Source organism: Bos indicus, chromosome 14, assembly GCF_029378745.1.
Source record: "Bos indicus isolate NIAB-ARS_2022 breed Sahiwal x Tharparkar chromosome 14, NIAB-ARS_B.indTharparkar_mat_pri_1.0, whole genome shotgun sequence".
NCBI lineage: Eukaryota > Metazoa > Chordata > Mammalia > Artiodactyla > Bovidae > Bos > Bos indicus.
In genome coordinates this window covers 64,346,279-64,368,256 of record NC_091773.1, presented here as the reverse complement: position 1 = coordinate 64,368,256, position 21,978 = coordinate 64,346,279, and the positions used below count along the sequence as shown (strand labels likewise).

General features: G+C 37.4%; 1 protein-coding gene across 2 annotated transcripts in view; it reads right to left on the bottom strand.

Moving 5' to 3' along the window:
- Positions 1–21,978, bottom strand: part of RNF19A (ring finger protein 19A, RBR E3 ubiquitin protein ligase) — a 55,428-nt gene that overhangs the window by 31,664 nt on the left and 1,786 nt on the right. The window lies entirely within an intron of this gene.

Sequence of the window (21,978 nt, the reverse complement as noted above, 5' to 3'; positions counted from 1 at the left end):
CACCTCACAAACTGTTCAGAGGAGAGCAGGCAGCACAACTCTGGGGAACCAATTTAGCTGACTCATTGGAAAAGACCCTGATGCTGGGAAAGATTAAGGGCAGGAGGAAAAGGGGACGACAGAGGATGAGATGGCTGGATGGCATCACCAACTCGATGGACATGAGTTTGGGTGAACTCCGGGAGTTGGTGATGGACAGGGAGGCCTGGCGTGCTGCAGCTAATGCGGTCGCAAAGAGTCGGACACGATTGAGCGACTGAACTGAACTGAACTCGAAATGGAACTGTTCTCTGACCAGCAATCCTACGTGTAAAATCTATCCTTCAGAAATTATAAGGACACAAGTGTGCAAAGAAAGTGTACAAGGAAACTCACTGCAGCCAGGTGACAGAAGGAAATAAAACAAGGCAAACAAACCCCATACAAAACTTGGAAATAAGTGTCCAACAGGGAACTGGTAAAAATAAAAGAATCAACCACAATTTACAGGTAATAATAAGGAATAGATCTCTCTATATAACACTGAATGAGCAATAATAACTGCAAAACAGTAGTATGTATAATATGAAACTATTTGTGGAAAAAAAAAATGCACCCACAGAGGTTTACAGGTACCTACAGAATTTGTGGAAAAATATTAAACCATTAATAGCAGCTACGTTGGGAAGAATAATCTTTAGTATTCACTTTCTGCCTTCTGTGTAAATTACAATTGTATCATGAGCATCTACTACTTACAGGTTAAAAAAAAAACAACCCTAATTTAACCCCACAAACAACAACAAAAAAACATATTCCACTCTAGAATTAACCAATCAAATTGAGAATGTGGTCCAGAACTTGCATATTTTACAAATGTTCTCAGTAATTTAGTTGTACACACTGATCAAGAACCATTAACACTAAAAAGTCTGCTAAACTCCTGCACTTAAAAACAGAATTCTGTATGCTTGGTCTCCAAAACAAGGCTCCTTGTTTTTCATTACTTTAGGTACTAAAAATAAAAGTTCCATTAAAAAAATAGACAAGAAAAACTTCATGAAGGAACACTTCCAAACCCATTCTACGAGGCCACCATCACCCTGATACCAAAACCAGACAAAGACATCACAAAAAAAAGAAAAGTACAGGCCAGTATCACTGATGAACATAGATACAAAAATCCTCAACAAAATTCTTGCCAATAGAACCCAACAACACATTAAAAGGATCATACACCATGACCAAGTGAGGTTTATTCCAGGGATGCAAGGATTCTTCAACATATACAAATCAATCAATGTGATGTAACATATTAACAAATTGAAAGATAAAAATACGATAATCTCAATAGATGCAGAAATGTTCGACAAAGTTCAGCACCCATTTCTGATAAAAACTCTTCAAAAAACGGTCACAGAAGGAACCTACCTCAACATAATAAATAAAGACCATATATGACAAACACATAGCAAACATTTTCAACAATGAAAAACTTAAAACATTTCCTCTAAGATCTAGAACAAGACAAATACCAGATTAATAGTTGCAGGATTAGCTTTTTAAAAATAATATAGTCAGAGTTATTGATAGCTAACTTATTTATCAATAACTTTCAGTAAGTTATTGACAAACTCAACATTCTAAAAACTAAGATCATGGCATCTTGTCCCATCACTTCATGGCAAATAGATGGGGAAACAATGGAAACAGTGACAGATTTTATTTACTTGGGCTCCAAAATCACTGCAGACGGTGACTGCAGCCATGAAATTAAAAGATGCTTGCTCCTTGAATGAAAAGTTATGACAAACCTAGACAGCATATAAAAACCAGAGACATTATTTTACCGACAAAGGTCTGTATAGTTAAAGCTATAGTTTTTGCAGCAGTCATGTATGGATGTGAGAGTCAGATGATAAAGAAAACTGAGCGCCAAAGAATTGATGCTTTTGAATTATGGTACTGAGGAAGACCCTGGAAAGTCCCTTGGACAGTAAGATCAAACAAGTCAATCCTAAAGGAAATTGACCCTGAATATTCATTGGAAGGACTGATGCTGAAGCTGAAGCTCCAATACTTTGGCCACCTGATGCGAAGAGCCAACTCGCTGCAAAAGATCCTAATGCAGGGAAAGATTGAAGGCAAAAGGAGAAGGGGGCAACAGAGGATGAGATGGTTAGATAGCATCACTGACTCAATGAACATGCATTTGCGCAAACTCCAGCAAACAGTGGAGTACAAGGGAGCTAGGCGTGCTGCAGTCCATAGAGTCGGACACGACTTGGCAACTGAACACCAATAAGAAATAGGAATGGTCCACAACTGGTATTTCTACCACGTATGCCAAAGCCTTGTGGACCAAAGATGTAGTGTAAGTGCTGATAACTAGGTACTGACACATCAAAAATAATCTAATTTGGCGTAATGCTGTTTTTTATACTTCATAAAAATTATGGAAGTTAAACATTTCAGGTGAAGTATCTAATCAATAATTACAATATTGTTTTAAGTGAAAATGTGTTGCAGATTTTAAATGCTCAACTTATAAACACAGGATAGATAATGAGCAATTAGAAAGTTAAATCCATACAAAGAGCAGCCTATGTTTGAAAAGCTGTATATATTATTCAGGATCCTGGCCAAAACTCGAAGCATTTTCAAAGAGGTAAGTGAAGTGCTCATTTGCAAAGGTGTGGGTAGGGTTAAAGGAACCAACAGTGATGGCAAAGTACTCAGAAAGCCACTGCCACCCTTTGGAAAAAAGGGGCAGGGAGGGAGCTGTCCAATGGCAGTTGGAAGAATAAACATACAGCGTCTCTCTTCTGGAGATCTCTAATATCCACCAATGCCTCACACTGGCTAAACCCAACGAGAAACCAACCAAGGAAGCCAAGGGAGGCCGTCCTTAGAGTAAGTCAGCTTTCTATGGGGCACAGAGCAAGCAAGGGGAGGATGAGGAGTGGGTCTGGAGCAGCAAATAAAAATATTCAGTCTGGATGTATAAAGAAGAGAATTTGGGAGTCAAGACCTTGTCAGACACTGCTAGTTATAAAAATCTTAGATAATGTCCATTCCTGAGTCTGTGAGCTCCACTAAAAAATCTGTGATCTCCACTTATTTCAAATAGATGTTATGACAAGAAAGTGAAACTGTAACAGGCTAAAATTTGGCCTATCCTAAATGTTAGCTGAAATGAAATATAAGACAAGTTTTATGTTTCTAGTAGTACCTAATACAACTTGTAACTTATAGTAGGTGCCTAAGACACACTGGATAAATCAATCATGATGCACGACACACATACGTGGAAGTAAGGGAACTGAGGATTTGTTCATATCTTTGCTTTTGGCTTGTTACTGCTGTAAGGTTCTTTTTAAGTGATACAACCTTACTACATTCAGCTTTTTAAACTGTAAAAAACCACAAGTGCTACAGGATAGATAAGATCATGTTAAATATCTTGACATTATACAACTTCAAGAACTACAGATTTAAAACATTCAACCAATAAACATCTCCCAACCACCAACGTTTTAGGAGCATCTACTAAGCACCCACATGCCTAAATGATTTAAGACTGATGAAACATTATTTTGCAGAAAGTAGGCTGGGCAAAAAAAAAAAAAAGGACAATAAAGAAATTATTTCCCAAGAGAAAATCCCACTCAACTCTGGAATATCTGTTTTTGCCTATTATTCAGCCAAAATTGGGTTTCTTCTATTACTTCTCACAAAAGTAAAAAAACAGAGAAAACCCAATAATTTTGTATTGATAAACACTAAAAGTATCCAGTTTCTGATTCTAATTTCTTTTACTGATGTCTGACACCCAGTTCAGCACCGCTGCTGCTGCTGCTGCTGCTGCTCAGTCGCTTCAGTCGTGTCCGACTCTGTGCAACCCCATAGACGGCAGCCCACCAGGCTCCCCCGTCCCTGGGATTCTCCAGGCAAGAGTACTGGAGTGGGGTGCCATCGCCTTCTCCATCAGCACCTCTAGAACATGGTAATAAAAACAGCATGCCAGAACACTAGCACTGTTGAAGAAAATAGAAAGAGGACTAAGTATAAAGTAGTTTTTGTTTGTTTGAAGTGAGAAGGGAACAGGTACAGAGATTCCCAGCACAGTTTCTATTGATCATTAATTCTGGTCACTACTGAAGCCCAAGCTATTTCATATTTAAGTGAGAGTCAAGAAAGGAGATAAAGAAGTAAGACCTTCTATTTTAGATTCTATTAAAAAACTATTTTATGTTACAAAAGCATAACAGGCCATTAAACTTCTTCAGCAATATATACTCATGTTGAGAGGTTGAGAGAAGATGATGAATAAAAGAAAAAAATTTAATGAATATTTATCTGATATTAAACATGGTTCTCACACGTTTATAAGTCACATTTCACTTTCTGTGAACTAACCACATGTTCATATTCTGCTGCTGGTATGAGGTTTTTTTATATAAAGGAACTCTACTATTATGTGTTAAATATATTAAAAAATTAAAAAAAAAACACCTGCATGGCAATTTTCCAATGTAGAAATGAAACTTTCGTGTGTGTGTGTGTGTGTTCAAATTCACATATTTTTCTCTTTATGACTTTTGGATTCTATATTCTTGGAACAATCCTGCTCACTCCAAGATTACATTTTTAAAATGCATTTATATTTCTTTCTGGTACTTTTCTATATTTTGTTTACTGCTTACATCATGTATCCATTTCAATTTATTTTCATGTTACAACTAAGTAGAGATCAAAGTCTGATTTTTTTCTAAATGGCTAGCCAGTTTTCTCAACACCAGTTACTGAATAATTATCTCCTTTCTACCTACCTCTGACCTAATTTGATAAGCTAGTTCTTAGTGTATAAATTTCTTGCTATCTAAGTGGTAGGGACTTCCAAAATACACTCTTGAAGTAAACAACCAAACTGTTTTGTTCCAATTTTTGCTGCCATCTAGGTGGTAGGGACTTCCAAAATACTTGCTGCTATCTACGTGGTAGCGACTCCAAAATACGCTCTTGAAATAAACAACCAAACTGTTTTGTTCCAATTTTTGCTCCCACCAATTGGAAAGGTGCTTATTTCCCTGGATTCTAATCAACATTCTATATTATTTCAATAGCTTTTTCTAAGTCGTGGGGAAAAAAAGTAAGCTACTTTCATTTCTATTTCTTTGGTTACTAAACAAATCGAACATTTGTTCACACTTATAGCCCTCTTTATTTTTTCAATGAATTATCTGTTCATATGCTTTTGACCATTTTTTACACTGGAATATTAATGGTCCTCTTCAATTTTAAAACTTTCATATTTATTTCCTCTTAATATTTGCCCTTTAATTCTGTGATTTTTAAAGTAAAAGGCTTTAAAATGTTTATTTAATCACATCTACCAGTTCTTCTGTAAATTCTTTCATTACTTTATATGCTTACAAAACATTTTCTGGGGATAAAATCTATTTATTGACACATTTACCATTTGTGGTACTTTTTATTCCTTCTTGTGGATCCAAGTTTCATCTGGTGTCTTGATATTATTTCCCTCCAGCCTGAAGAACTTCCTTAAACATTTCGTCATGTTGCAGATTTCCTATCAATGAATTCTCTCAAGTTGTTTATTTGAAAAATGTCCTATTTTACCTTCATTTTCATGAGTATTCTTTTCTGAATATAGAATTTCAGGTTGATAACTTTCTCCTTTCAGAACCTAAAATTGGTCATTCCATTTTCTTCTGATCACCAATCATTTCTGATTAAGTCACCATTCACTGATATTTTAATTCCTCTGTAGTAATGTGTGTGTTTTCTCTTTTGGCTGTATTAACATTTTCTTTCCATCTCTGATGTTCAGCAAGTTTGATCAAAATACACCTAGATGTTATTTTCTCTGTATTTATCATAGTTGGGGTTCATTGAACTTTTTCAATTTCAAGTTGATTTAATTTTTTGGCAATTATTTCTTTACATATTTTTTTTACTCTACTGTCTGTCTCTCTCTCTTCCTGCCAAGGCTCTGTTCATTTTTTGTGCTTTTAATCCATTCTTTGGATTTGCAAATTTTTATTGATCCACCTTCGAGTTCATCAACTTTTTTCTCTGCCTTCTCCAGTCTGTTGCTAAACCCATTCAGTAAAATTTTTACTTCAATTGTATTTTTCAGTTCTAGATTGTCCATTCTTCTATAGTTTCTATTTCTCTGTTGAAATTGCCCACCTATATTCAGTCATCATGATCATGCATCTCCCTTTAGGTCACTGAATATATTACAGTTGCTTTCAAGTCTGTTAATTCTGCTAATTTTAGGGCCCACTATCATTCTGGGGTCAATGGTCGTGACGTTACATCCCATTTTCCCAATTCTTCACATGTCTAGCAGTTGTCTATTACAAACTGGGTATTGTGGATATTATGCGGTAGAGAGATCTTCTCCTAAGAGTGAAAATTTTTAGTATACCCGGCAATTACATCTCTGGCTCATAAAGTCAAACTTGTGGAGGCTTGATTTTATGTTTTAAAATGTGTCTCTGAGCACAAATGTTTTACCAAGCTCTGTTAATTTGGTGGGAATCAAATACCAAATTGTCTCTCCTGACCCGAGTACCAGCTAAAATCTTTAGCCAGCTTTTCCAGTCTAACTGTTATTATTTTCCACTGAGCTCCATGGAATCTCTCTGAATAGTTTAGGGGTCACTAGCATATTTTAGGGGAGTTTTTCATAGATTTAAGGGCTATCCGACTGTAACTCCCTCCTTTCTGGGATTTACCCACTCAATTTCCAGCCATTCTGGCAGTCCCAAACTCTATCCCTTGATACCTTGAGCCAGTAAGACCAGTTTCTGCTTGATTTTCAGCTGTCCTGTGTTGCATTCAGAAAACGAAGATCATGGCATCCGGTCCCATCACTTCATGGGAAATAGATGGGGAAACAGTGGAAACAGTGTCAGACTTTATTTTTCTGGGCTCCAAAATCACTACAGATGGTGACTGCAGCCATGAAATTAAAAGATGCTTACTCCTTGGAAGGAAAGTTATGACCAATCTAGATAGCATATTCAAAAGCAGAGACATTACTTTGCCAACAAAGGTTCGTCTGGTCAAGGCTATGGTTTTTCCTGTGGTCATGTATGGATGTGAGAGTTGGACTGTGAAGAAGGCTGAGCACCGAAGAATTGATGCTTTTGAACTGTGGTGTTGGAGAAGACTTGAGAGTCCCTTGGACCGCAAGGAGATCCAACCAGTCCATTCTGAAGGAGATCAGCCCTGGGATTTCTTTGGAAGGAATGATGCTAAAGCTGAAACTCCAGTACTTTGGCCACCTCATGAGAAGAGTTGACTCACTGGAAAAGACTCTGATGCTGGGAGGAATTGGGGGCAGGAGGAGAAGGGGACGACAGAGGATGAGATGGCTGCATAGCATCACTGACTCGATGGACGTGAGTCTGAGTGAACTCTGGGAGTTGGTGATGGACAGGAAGGCCTGGCGTGCTGCAATTCATGGGGTCGCAAAGAGTTGGACACGACTGAGCGACTGATCTGATCTGATTTGTGTTGCATGATCTTTTCCTCAAGAGGAAAGTTGTATATATTTGAGGCAGGAGAAGCATTTGGCAGTTTTCCAAAGGATACCTTTACCTAAAAATCTAAGATACAATATTCTTGAATCTGTATATGATGCTATTATAGGAAATTTTGGCTCAAGTATACAATTCATTATTCTTTATCAGCATTAATTCATTTATTCTTTCAACAAGTATGTTCAGTGTTTATCTAATGTGCCAAATACTCTTCCGGGTGGTAGACACAGAATAGTGAACAAGAGAGACAAGGCCCCTGTTCTGTGGAACTTTCATTCTAGTGCATCCACACCAAGCACTGAACAAAGACATTTCAGCCTGTGTCTTCCCCAAACAGTAATACTAGACTTTGCAAGGATATAAAGTATAATAAAGTGCTTCCCTTTTTTCATAAGCATGATTTGGAAAGAAAAGATGATTTTATATGAGCATATATGATAGTCCCATAATCTAAACATTTTAGTCCCAAAATCTAAATATTTATCAATATCTATTTAAAGTTTTCTTTCTAAAAGACTGTATATATGTGCTTTTGACAGCATTCTATTTTTCACAATGACAGTAGTTTTTTAGCATCATAAATAGCAGACAATTTAAGTTGTACAAAGAGGGATCATTAGTTATCTGACCAAATTATCTAATACAGAGAAAATTAACTTAGCTAACTGAGCATGACTTCAGAAGCCAATATTGGTGAATAACAGTGGGGGATATCCTCTATACTTAACTAAATTTTTTGACCCTGCTCTTCCTCTAGAATTAAAAAGTTCCTAAGGCAATAGAAAAAGGAAATATTTATCTTCCATAGCATTTCCTATACAGAGTTGCAAACAATAACATATCAAATTTAACTATGCCTAGGTATAATTTAATGTAGTAGCTAACTATAAAAAACAGAATTAATCATCATAAGCCATCCTTTGATCAGACCACAACTGGAAGTAATGTACTAGTAATGATGTATCTGCATACAAGCTAATTTTGGCCCCAAGTAAATAGAGTTTTTGTACATCTGAACAAGTTCATTAAATTCTTTGGTTTTTCACATATGGTTTTCTCTTTACGGTGATACATCAGAAAGTTCATTATAATGAAGTTTCATATTGCTCAAAAAGGTCATTTAAATGTTTAAAGTTATCTTAAGTTATGTCATTCATCTTGCTGGTGTCAAATGTGAAATGTTATATTTTCCTCTAATAAATCTATTCCCCAATATAGCCGGAAATTCAGCCATAGCAGTAATGCAGGCTCTGGGTATCATTCTTGCTGTCCAAATAATATTGAAAAGGCAAACTCTCTTATAAAAACTCTGACTTATTAAACATCTCTTTATACAGTCTGTTAAAGTAAAAATATAATAGGCAGAATAATAATTTTTGGTGAAGGATAAAGATGCTTAAAAACACAGCTTATCCATGGATAGGCTTCATAGAAATCCATGAAATCTCTAAAACTACATACTAAATTATAAATAAAGGTATATTCCACTGACAGAACTCATAGATTTCAACAGATTCTCCAAAGAGTCTAAAGTATAACAAAAGGTTAACCACTACTGCTGAGATAGTGGAGTTTAATTTGCCAGTAAAAGTTAACATCAGATTCTGTAAATTGGGTCTGCTCTCACTAATTTACATTATTAGTACTATATTCATATCTATTCTAATTATTAGCTCAGTTAGAACACACTTCTATTCCTTTAAGATAAGTTGCAGTTCCAAAGAGTTAAGTTTGGGGAAAAGTTTAAAAAAAATAAACCACCTTCATCTATAAGACAAATGTCTCAGATTCATAATGCAAGAATAAATATAAGGTATGTACATGGCCTAGAGTAACCCACATTTAAAAAACAAAATCTAACAAATAAAGGCTGTTGTACATTCAAAGGACTGCTGCTGCTGCTGCTAAGTCGCTTCAGTCTTGTCCGACCCTGTGCGATCCCATAGATGGCAACCCATCAGGCTCCCCCGTCCCTGGGATTCTCCAGGCAAGAACACTGGAGTGGGTTGCCATTTCCTTCTCCAATGCATCAAAGTGAAAAGTATAAGTGAAGTTGCTCAGTCGTGTCTGACTCTTTGAGATCCCATAGACTGCAGCCTACCAGGCTCCTCCATCCATGGGATTTTCCAGGCAAGAGTACTGGAGTGGGGTGCCATTGCCTTCTCCATTCAAAAGACAGCTGTGTATAAAGATATTACAGAGCTATTATGTCATCTTCACTTAAAATGCACTGAAAATTTTTTTAAGTTCATCAATCCTCATAAGGTAAGTCAATAACACTACCTCTATCCTAAGAACCCAGATTTCTTATCTGTATATAATATGCTCGTGTTTCTGAGGACACATTCCAGTAATTAAAAGGCTTTTAGGCTGTATTTCTTTCTAGCACCATTGCTGACTGTTTTTCACTGGCCATCAAACATTTTACTTCTTTGTGCTGTTCCATTTTAAATAGAGATAGTGTTTAAGTAGAGATAGTGTTAGCCTGTTTCATTTTCCTTCCGTTTGCAGCTAGATGCAGTCATGTGTCCAGTTCTGGCCAATGTAACGTGAGGATGATGATGCATGCCACTTCCAGAACTAGTCCCTAAATCATCCTTTCAATCATCCTTTGAGCTCTCTCCCTTTCCTCGAAAGCTGGCTGAATGTAGTGATTCCAGTGGTTGACTCCAAACAGGTCTTTGGGGAGGGCTGAGTCACAAGATGGAAGGAATTGGGATACCTGAGTCACCCACATGGTTCTTTGTGTGAGTGAAAAATTAACTTTTATAGAATTCCACCATAAGATTTGGGGTTTTTTTTGTTTCAGACACAACTATCTTACCCAAGATGAGATAAAATGAGGGAATAACTTAAGAGTAGCTTGGAAGGAAAATTCTGAAAACAAATATAGGGTAATAATAGCTTGTTTTTATTCAGAGAGTAGAGCATGGGACTTTGGAGTCACAAAGTTTGGGTTCAGGTTCAGATTCTGACACTAGCTGTGTGACACTGTGTTAAATTACTAAGACAGTTTACTACACTGTAAAATAGGAATAACAAATAACCTACAGTCCACAGAATTATTACTAGGATTAAATAAAATATGTAAAGAATCTAGCACTAGTATGACATATTAATCACCTGACAAATATTAGCCATTATAAATATTTGAGAAGATGATACAAATGTAACTAAGGCACTTACTGGATAAAGCTATTTAAAAAAAGATTATCATGCTTAAGGTTAGAAATAAAATGAAACAAACTGTTGGCTCTGAAATGGCTTATCTAATGTAATCAGAATACTTAGCCACTTGCAAGTTTGGAATACATCATTACAGAACATGAATTTCTCCAAGATGAATATAGTTTTCACCCTTATGTTTATATAGTTGTAAACCTACAATAAGTGATCTAACATTAAAAATGGAATAAGTAAATTCAAATTAACTACTTTTATACATAGGGGAGGTGGAGGAAGCTCAACAGATGATTAACATAGGCACATCGTTTCCAGCAAGTTTTTTGGAAAGTGAATACTTATCAAGACTCAAATACACTACCTTAGGCTCTACCTCTAGATAATGTCTATGATCTCCTAGAAACATAAACTAAAAGTTCAGAATAAACTATTCCCGTATGCCACAAAACCTCCCCAAAAAGACAGTTTAAACTACTGCAGAAAGAAAAGGCATTATTCATTCCATTTTCCAATAAAAAATATTTAAAACATTTTGACTAGCTCCTTCCAGGAACTATTTAGAAGGGCAAACAACACAGCAATAAGGAAAAGGATGGAAAAGCATACCACAAAATGATGTGTGTGATGGAGTGCCCAGAGACATGAAAAAAAAATTTTTAACAGGTTAAAAAAAGACCAAGCTGTCAAAAAAAAAAAATCTTTTTGACTGGTTAAAATACTCACTGCTATACATCAACAGAAGGGAGATATTAACCTAGTTTGAGATATTAGTCAAGTTTGTGTACTTTTGAATTTCAACTTCCTTATTTGAAAGCTAAAGTGATTGGATAAGGTAATGTCTAAGGTCTCTTAGTTCTGAAAGACTGTGATTCTAATACACAAACACATACACAGCTGTAACACACACACATCATGCGTGCGTAGTCGTCCCCAACTCTTTGCAACGCTATGGACTGTAGCCCGCTGAGCCACGCGATTTCCCAGGCAAGAATACTGGAGTGGGTTGTCATTTCCTTCTCCAGGGGATCTTCCCAACCCAGGGATTGAACCCCCATCTCCACATCTCCTGCACTGGCAGGTGAATTGTTTACCACTGAGCCACCTGGGAAGCCCAATACATACATACGCTAGGGTTAAAAATGGACAATTAATAGTTTCTAAGATAATTTTTATTTCTGTTCTTTTAAAAATATTTCCAAATTCTCTAAAGTGTTGGTATACTCTTTGGTCTTAGTAAATCCAGTGGAATGAACTGCAAACTTAATTTTACCAGTTTCATCATTAATCTAAATAATTCTTAATTTGGACAATTACAAATATTAAGTATTTGGGCTAATTTTGTCCTAACCAATTTTTCTGTAAGTTACTTTAAAAAGTATTGATAACAGCAGTATCCTGCCTCTCCAACTGTGGAAATTGATTTGTCTCTTTCTCCTAAAGAACATGAGGAGTGGGGAAAGCAAAGACCTCTGGTTAGGGTAAATCATTATGTGTGTGTTTGTGTGTGTATTTAATTTTACAACATATGCACATGATGAGGTAGAGCACAGACTGGAAGAGCTATGTGGTAGAAGTCCTAAAAACTATCCTTAAAACTTTCTTCAAATTATAAAGTAATTCTCAGAAGCAATAGTATCTCTTGGGAAAAAAGAGGCACAATAAGCAAAATGTGTCTGTTTTGCTCCAGATACACCACATTTATAGCGCTTCCCTCTAAATATGTCCCCCCAAAATAAAATCAGAACTGAAATACAAATGAAATATTTATTAATTTTATAGGAGAAGAAAACAACTAAGGGAGTATTTTCAAAGAAAGCAGGAGAACCTAGATAAGAATTAAACAACAGGTAAACAATCATAAAGGTTTATCATTATTATGGCTTTCTCATTAAGAATTCAAAAGAAACAAAGTGGGTTTAACTATAATTATACAACCTAGTATTTAATTAGACATATTAGATATTTTAACTATAAATATTTTGCTATAGGAAACATCAACAAACCCCAATTTAAAAATCAGCAATCAAGAGACAGAGGGAATCTCAAATAAGTCATGGAGATTCAAAAAATGAAAAGGCTACAAACTGGAACTATTCCACAAATACTAGTCATGCACAGGTGAATCTGCTAGATACCCACGTGAGTTCCTCAAAACAACCTCATTTGATTGTGGAACCTATACTTCTAGTGACACTAATGTTCCAATCTAATGTTAAACTTTATAAGTGAGAAAACTGTAGTCTAGAGTTACTCAGTTGAATACATCATCACTAGCCATATGAGGCTATTTAAGTTTAAATTAATTTTAAAAAATATTAAACTCCAGTTCCTCAGTTATACTAGTCACATTTCAAACGCTCTATCGCCATATATGCCCTTCCGAGGTTGTGCTAGTGGTAAAGAACTCGCCTACCAGAGACATAAGAGATGCGGGTTCAGTCCCTGGGTTGCAAAGATCCCCAGAACGCGGGCACGGCAACCCAATCCTGTATACCTTCCTGGAGAATCGCATGGACAGAGGAGCCTGGCCAGCTGCAGTCCATAGGGTCGCAGAGAGTCAGACATGACTGAAGCGACGTAGCATGCTCACATAGCTGTATATGGCCACTGGCTACCATACTGGACAGTGCAGATCTAGAATATTTCCATCATTGCAGAGAGTTCTATTATACAGTGCTGGTCTAGCGATTACTTGACTTATCCATACAGCTAATGTGCCAGAACAAACTCTTAGCCCTCTTTCTACTATTTTACTTCCTTGACAAGGCCTTCATTAATCACCTGGTTTCTGACTGATCACGTTGGCCTTTTGTTAAGTTCTGCTTACAAACATCCATTTGCTTCCCACAGATAAATGAATTTTAAACTTTGCATGGAATTCAAAGTCTTCCACAATCTTACCTTAGTCTCTTACCATTCTGTGACATAAAAACACACTCTAGCTAACTGGTCTACTTGTTTTTTGTTGTTTTTTTTTTAATTTTATTTTTAAACTTTACATAATTGTATTAGTTTTGCCAAATATCAAAATGAATCCGCCACAGGTATACATGTGTTCCCCATCCTGAACCCTCCTCCCTCCTCCCTCCCCATACCATCCCTCTGGGTCGTCCCAGTGCACTAGCCCCAAGCATCCAGTATCGTGCATCGAACCTGGACTGGCTGGTCTACTTGTTAAATATGTTAATAAAACATAGTTTCACCTCCATGACACTTCCTATGTCTTTGTCTCTGCCTGAATACACTCCTCTGCCTTCTGTGCTCTGCTTCTCAGGCAGCACAGTGGTAAAGAAGCCCCCTGCCCCCTGCTGATGCAAAATATGCAGGTTCAATTCCTGGGTTGGGAAGATCTCCTGGGGTAGGAAATGGCAACCCAAGGGATTTTCTTGCCTGGAAAATTCCATGGGCAAAGGAGCTTGGCGGGCTACAGTCCATGGGGTCAGCAAAGAATAAGACACAACTGAGCACACACACACCCACACCGCACTGCTCTGCCTATTTAAACTCCTACTACTCTTTGAGGCCCAACTCTTATCTTATGTCCACAAATCATTCTAGATCAGTAATTACAGACAAACTACTAAAAATTATTTCATAGTTTTATATAGAAGTTTATAATTTTCTAAATATGTCACCTAAATATTTTACTGTCATTCTTTGTGAGAAATGTGGGGGGGAAATTAAGCAAAGTAAAGGTAATCAAGAGTGTATGTCAGAGGGGTGCTGATCACAATTTAAAAAATTTTTTTACTTTTGGTTGTGCTGAAATTCCGTTGCTGCATTTGGGCTTTCTCTAGTTGCAGTAAGCAGGAGCTACTCTCTAATTGCAGCATACAGGGTTCTCATTGCAGTGGCTTCTCTGGTTGTGAAGTGTGGGCTCAGGAGCTGTGGCACACAGGTTTGCCCTGAGGCACACAGGATCTTCCTGGAGCAGAGATCAAACCTGTGTCCCCTGCACTGGCAGGCAGATTCTTAACCACTGGACCACCTGGCAAGTGCCACATGACAATTTTTTTAAGGGTGATCAGAACTAACTGAGAAGATGACACTTAAATAAAGACTTGAGGGGAGTTAGCCATGAGGATGGAGAAGGCAGTGGCACCCACTCCAGTACCCGTGCCGCAAAATCCAAGGGCAGAGGAGCCTAGTGGGCTGCAGTCCATGGGGTTGCAAAGAGTCGGACTTGACTGGGCGACTTCACTTTCACTTTTCACTTTCACGCATCGGAGAAGGAAATGGCAACCCACTCCAGTGTTCTTGCCTGGAGAATCCCAGGGACGGGGGAGCCTGGTGGGAGGCCATCTATGGGGTTGCACAGAGTGGGACACAACTGAAGCGACTTAGCAGCAGCAGCCATGAGGAAATCTAGGAAAAGAGCATCCAAGGGAAAGGCAACAGCCACTGCAAAGACTTTAAGGTTGAATGTGCCTGATCTGTTCAAGGAATAGCCCAGAGGCCAGAATGAGGTCTAAGGGAAATGAGCAAGGAATATATGAGACAGGTCAGAATGTTATCAGCTCAGCTTGTGTAGGGCTTCACAGACCACTTTAAGAACTCTAAATTTTATTTCTGAGATGGGAAAACTTAGGAGGCTTAAGGGGCTTCTAAACAAGATAGTTTAGAATCTGGATATTAGTAATTTAAAAGGATAATTCTAGTGTTAAGAATAGAATTCAGTTCAGTTCCTCAGTCAAGTCCGACTCTTTGCGACCCCATGGACTGCAGCACGCCAGGCCTCCCTGTCCATCACCAACTCCCGGAGTTTACTCAAACACATGTCCATTGAGTCGGTGATGCCATCCAACCATCTCATCCTCTGTCGTCCCCTTCTCCACATGCCTTCAATCTTTCCCAGCATCAGGGTCTTTTCAAATGAGTCAGCTCTTTGCATCAGATGGCCAAAGTATTGGAGTTTCAGCTTCAACATCAGTCCTCCCAATGAACATTCAGGACTGATTTCCTTTAGGATAGACTGGTTGGATCTCCTTGCAGTCCAAGGGATTTTCAAGAGTCTTCTCCAACACCAAAGTTCAAAAGCATCAATTCTTTGGCGCTCAGCTTTCTTTATAGTCCAACTCTCACATCCATACATGACTACTGGAAAAACCAAGGCCCTGACTAGATGGACCTTTGTTGGCAAAGTAATGTCTCTGCTTTTTAATATGCTGTCTAGGTTGGTCTGCAAGGATATCCAACCAGTCCATCCTAAAGGAGACCAGTCCTGGGTGTTCACTGGACAGACTGATGCTGAGGCTGAAACTCCGATACTTTGGCCACCTCATGCGAAGAGCTGACTCATTGGGAAAGACCCTGATGGTGGGAGGAATTGGGGACAAGAGGAAAAGGGGACGACAGAGGATGAGATGGCTGGATAGCATCACTGACTCGATGCACATAAGTTTGGGTGAATTCTGGGAGTTGGTGATGGACAGGGAGGCCTGGCGTGCTGTGATTCATGGGGTCGCAAAGAGTCGGACACGACTGAGCAACTGAACTGAACTAGGTTGGTCACAACTTTTCTTCCAAGGAGTAAGTGTCTTTTAATTTCATGGCTGCAGTCACCATCTGCAGTGATTTTGGAGCTTCCCAAAATAAAATCTGCCACTGTTTCCACTGTTTCTTCATCTATTTGCCATGAAGTAATGGGACCGGATGCCATGATCTTTGTTTTCTGAATGTTGAGCTTTAAGCCAAGTTTTTCACTCTCCTCTTTCACTTTCATCAAGAAGCTCTTTAGTTCTTCTTCACTTTCTGCCATAAGGGTGGTGTCATCTGCATATCTGAGGTTATTGCTATGCAGCTTGTGCATCCTTCAGCCCAGTGTTTCTCATGATGTACTCTGCATATAAGTTAAATAAGCAGGGTGACAATATACAGCCTTGACGTACTCCTTTTCCTATTTGCAACCAGTCTGTTGTTCCATGTCCAGTTCTAACTGTTGCTTCCTGACCTGCATATAGGTTTCTCAAGAGGCAGGTCAAGTGGTCTGGTATTTCCATCTCTTTCAGAATTTTCCACAGTCTATTATGATTCACACAATCAAAGGCTTTGGCATAGTCAATAAAGCAGAAAGAATAGAACAAGAAGAGTTAAAGACAGTAACATGCAGAACAGTTTAAAGGCGGCTGCAATACCCTAGGAGAGAGATGATGATGGGCAAAAGGACATGTCTTGAAAGTAGAACTGATAGAACTGACACGGATTCCAAGTGGATTCTGGCCTGATTAACCAGAAGGCTGAAACTGCTGTCCACTGAAATGGAGAAGGCTGTGAAAAGAATAAGTTTTAGGGAGAAGCTAAGAGCAGGGGTTCCCTTTAAATCTTAGGGGAGAATGTGCATCCAAATACCCAAATGACAAGCACAGAATTCAGGAAAAAGTATGGCCTAGAGATAAAATTTTGAGAAAAGTTGTTACCTGGATGGTGTGTAAAATCACAAGTAGGGATGAACTCGCCAAAGCAGTAAATAAAGAAGGGTAAGGACTGAGCCCTGTGGCAGTCCATTCTTAAGCTACAGGGTTTACAGGAGGATCCAGTAAAGGAGACAGGGAAGGTAGAAGGAATCACACCTTCATAAGACAAAACCTGTTGGCCTATTCCATCAGTACTATGTTTTCACCCTTCCACTAAATATAAACTATATCTTAAAAAGTCAAGAGCAAGCCAACAGGGGCAAATCGGCAGGAGGAGTGAAGAATGACATGAGAGACAATAACAATGTATCTTATAGACTATAAACTATTTATTAGGCTTGTTCAGACTTGAGGGTATTAAAACACTTCCTCTGATATTTCTAAGAATGGACTAGCACTCCAAAGGAAGGGCTGTCTAATCTCTGATAGTCACAATAAATGATACAAAATAAAGATAAGCACAGATCTTTTTATTTTTGACTGTTTATCAGTTTCCTGTGACAAATTACCACAAAGCGGGTGACATAAGACAACAGAAATTTATGTTCTCACAGTTCTGGAGGCTAAAAGCCTCAAATCCAGCAGGGTTATAATCCCTTTTGGGGTGGCACAGGAGAATTTGTTCTTCACCTCTTACAGCATCTGGTGATCACAAGTATCCCTTGACTTGGGGCCACATCACTCCAATTTCTCCTTCCACGGTCAAACTATCTCCCTCTCTTTTGTCTTGTCTGTAATTTCCCTCTGCTTTTCCCTTCTAAGGGCAACTTGTCATTGAATTTTGGACCCCTTGGATAGCTTGGACGATCTCCTCATCTCAAGATCCTTAATTACATCTGCAAAGACTTTTTTCAAATAAGGTGTCATTCATGGGTTTGAGAGGTTAGCATGTGAACCTATCTTTTTGAGGGCTACCACATAATCTACTGCATGATTCCAGAAATTATCAGTAAAGTGTGCTATGTTTATGCAAAAAGTTAAGGGATGTTCATCTATAATTTTAATAAATCATTATTTTTAATGAAAGCATATGGCTATCAGGAGATATCTATTCAGTTTGGCTATGTATTTGATTTAGCTATATTTGGCTATGCATAACTGCTTACCAGGTAACCACTGCAACCGCTAGTTTAGATAAAAGAATGAGTCATTGTGCAACACTGTACATATCCTGTGATGACAGAGTCATTTTCCCCATTTATATGCACATAATCAGTCCCCACCCTCTACCTCCAAAGGACTTATTTCATGATTTTAAGGATGCCTATATAAGAAGTGTTGGTTATTCATATAAACAAAAACTGAAGGATAAACTAGTTCAGGCAATATTTAAATAGATAAGAGGTTTAACATTTTGTTCTGGAGTAGACCTAGTCACCTCTCTTGACTCAATGTAAGAGCATTTTGTATCGATTTATCCACTGTAACTTACTCCAGTGTGGGAGGCACCAGGACCTCCACATATAGTAGCCTCATGGGTACTTCTTCCTTCTGTTTTTACACTGAGATCTGCTATGACAAGTTACTAGTAATGAAAAAGTCTCTTTTGTAACAATCTTGTCTGAGTAGTTACATGTTTCAGAGACATGGTGTGTGTGTGTGTGTGTGTATGCAGGCACATGCTCAGCTGCCCAGTCACATCAGGCTCTTTGCAACCCCATGGCCTGTAGCCCGCCAGGCTCCTCTGTCCATGGGATTTTGGAGTAGGTAGCCATTACCTTCTCCAGGGTATCTTCCCAATCCAGGGACTGAACTCACATCTCTTTCATTGGCAGGAGGATTCTTTACTAATTAGCTACCAGGGAACCTTCAAAGACATAATTTATACTAATAAAATCAAACATGATAGCATATTCTCCCTCATTTTATAAACAAGGAAAGTGAGGCAGAGTCACTTTGATAAAGTTGTACGAACTAAAGAAGTCAGGTATTCTGACTTTTCAGTTCAACTCAGTAATTTCAATTCAATGATACATGTGCTTCTGTATTTGGATTCAAAAGACATGTTAGAAAAAGACTATCAAAAAGACTAAGGAATTTCTGTGGAAAGAAACATTTCAAACAAAATATTCCTAGAGCTATGCTGTCTAGTGTAACCACAGAGTGGAGCAAAGACTTAGTATGAATAAAACAATGTAAAGTCATTCATTAATACATGCTGAGATGGTATTTTATATATGTTGTTTAAAATAATACATATTATGAAAATTAATTTCATCTGTTTCCTTTTACTTTTTTAATGTGACTAAAAGAAAATCTTTATGACTCATTATATTTCCATTAGATAGCCCTACTATAGGTATGATATAATTACATTATACATACTTTATTCAGTTAGCAGATACTTAATCCAACATCTATCACTGTCAGGCCTTATGCTAAGTGCTGAGACTTGAAGAATAAACAAAGATAATGGTCTCTACCATCAGAGTTTACATTATCTCTTACCTTCCACTACACACGTCATATGTATTATCTCACTTATGGTAATGCATAAGAATAACAGAACACCATTTGAGAAGCAAATGCCAATACCTGACTTAGAAATTACAAAATATGAATCATCTTACATTTATAGTACTGGTCATCTATTTTTGTGATATATTACTTACGTTATTATGTAAGTATTCAGGGGTCTCCAGAGAGGACAGAGGTTGAAAATGTTAAGTGTACATAATTTTAAGAGGCTGAGTTCAGATTTTTGGACCGAAGACCAAGTTTTAAAGTTTTCTTTCAGCTTCAACAAATCAGGCTGATTTCTGAGGATTTTGTGTCAAAATTCAATGCACAAATTTATTTGAGGACTTAAACAACTCTTTATTGGTTTTGTCCTACTAAAACTTTCACATAAAAAACTATCATATAGAAATTTTTAAAAAATTAACAAGTAGCATTTCTTGAGTACATGACTTTTAAAACAAAATATTAGGTAACATCAACAGGACAAAAATGTATAATGTTTTCTAGGCTAATAACTTTCAAGAAAATGTCACTAATAAACAAAATAATTGTTCAGGTTTTATTGACAGCTACAAAGAGCAAGCAAAAACTACTTTATCAAAAAGTGTTAATTTTTATTAATACTGAAAGTATTACAGATATATGATAGCTATTGAGAAACAAAGTTTCCAAGTTTGAAACACCCAAAATGATTTCACTGATGTTTTTGGTTGAGATCAACCATCACCTGAAACACAGATGTGTTTAGAAAAGGAATACTATCCCTCGGTTTTTAGCTGTGCAGGTGTGGTTATATATAGCTGCTTCAAGGTGATACAAAGCTACATATACAAACTGATACCTCATAACTTAAAAACTAAAAGGCCAAATAAAAATAATAATTACTCTGGACTGGAGAAAAAAAAATTACCTAAGGAAAATTTAGCTGATCTCCATAAGTAAAATAACATTTTGCTTTTAAAAAAGATCAAATCCAAACCTTTAAGCTAAAGTACTTCACACATGATCGTGAGTCCTTTCAGACCATCATTAAACTACTAGTGCTGGTTTGCCACGTACAATGCAAATACAATCAAATATAAAGTCAGCAATGCAACTTTTTTTTTTGGCCTTCAGTACAAAATGGCCTAATTTTTATATGGGCCTTAAATAATACAAGATCATAAAGCTTAGTAAGCAGGAAACCAGCCTGAGTTTGACAATCAATTGTCACTTGTCAGAAACATCAGAAAAACAAATAAGAATTCTCTAAGATTTCCTTTATAACCTGAGTAGAGAAGAAACGGAAGAAGGCAATTCAGATATAAATGCGACAAAATTTATCCCTAGCTTACTTTCTGCCTAGCACCTGACTAAGGATTTTTACATGTTATCACAATATTTGTTCCTTCTTCTCCTTGGAAAATTCAGGAAACTACATTTTCAATCCTCAGTGCCCTCCAAACTGAGGAGGGGTGGGGGAGGGGTGGGCAGGGATGATGAGAAACCAAAGAATTTCTGTGATAAGTGTTAAGTGCTTTAAAATCAGAACCTGCCATAATATACAAGAGATTCTTTCAAATGTTAAGTTTGTCTCAAATTACCTATATTTAATTCCATCTAACAACGCCATGCAAATATCTTTCAATCTGATCCCACTAAAGAGAGGCGACCCCACGTGTCTTAATCAACAACTACAAAAATATTACCTTACAACTTCCTCTATTTCAAATTTGTGATGTGCATTTATTTTCCACTAAAATGCTGAAGTAGCTTTATAAATAGACACTTAGCATCTTCACATATTAAGTAGGAGAAAAACATTGTTTCATTTAATCTAGTAAAAAGGCACCCAAAATTCTATAAATACCATTAAAATTGTAAAAATTCCAATACTGGTCTAAAGACAGTAAAATTGGGCTGTTCTTTATATAAACTCTAATGATCAGGTGAAGCACCATCCAAAAGAAACACCAATATTTCAAATAGCTACTATCTGAAGACTAAAAATTGAGTTGTGTTTCAACTCCTAAGATAATCTTACAGTTTTAAAATATAACCTTACTGGAATCCTCCTGGAAGTCACAGATACTGAAAAACTACTAACCCACTCCCGTATTCTTGCCTGGAGAATCCCCATGGACAGAGGTGCCTGGTGGGCTACAGTCCCTGGGGTCACAAAGAGTCCAACAGGACTGAGCGACTAAGCACACACACTAACATTAGCTGGCCAAATGTAATTTTTCCTCAGAAAGACCCTTTGTTAAGATATTAAAACAGTTCCTGAGGATATATGAAATATAAATTTGTTACATTGTATACAATAATAAAAAGAGAAATAAAGCTAACAAAAAGGGGTTTTGTTGTTGTTGTTATTGCTGTTGCAT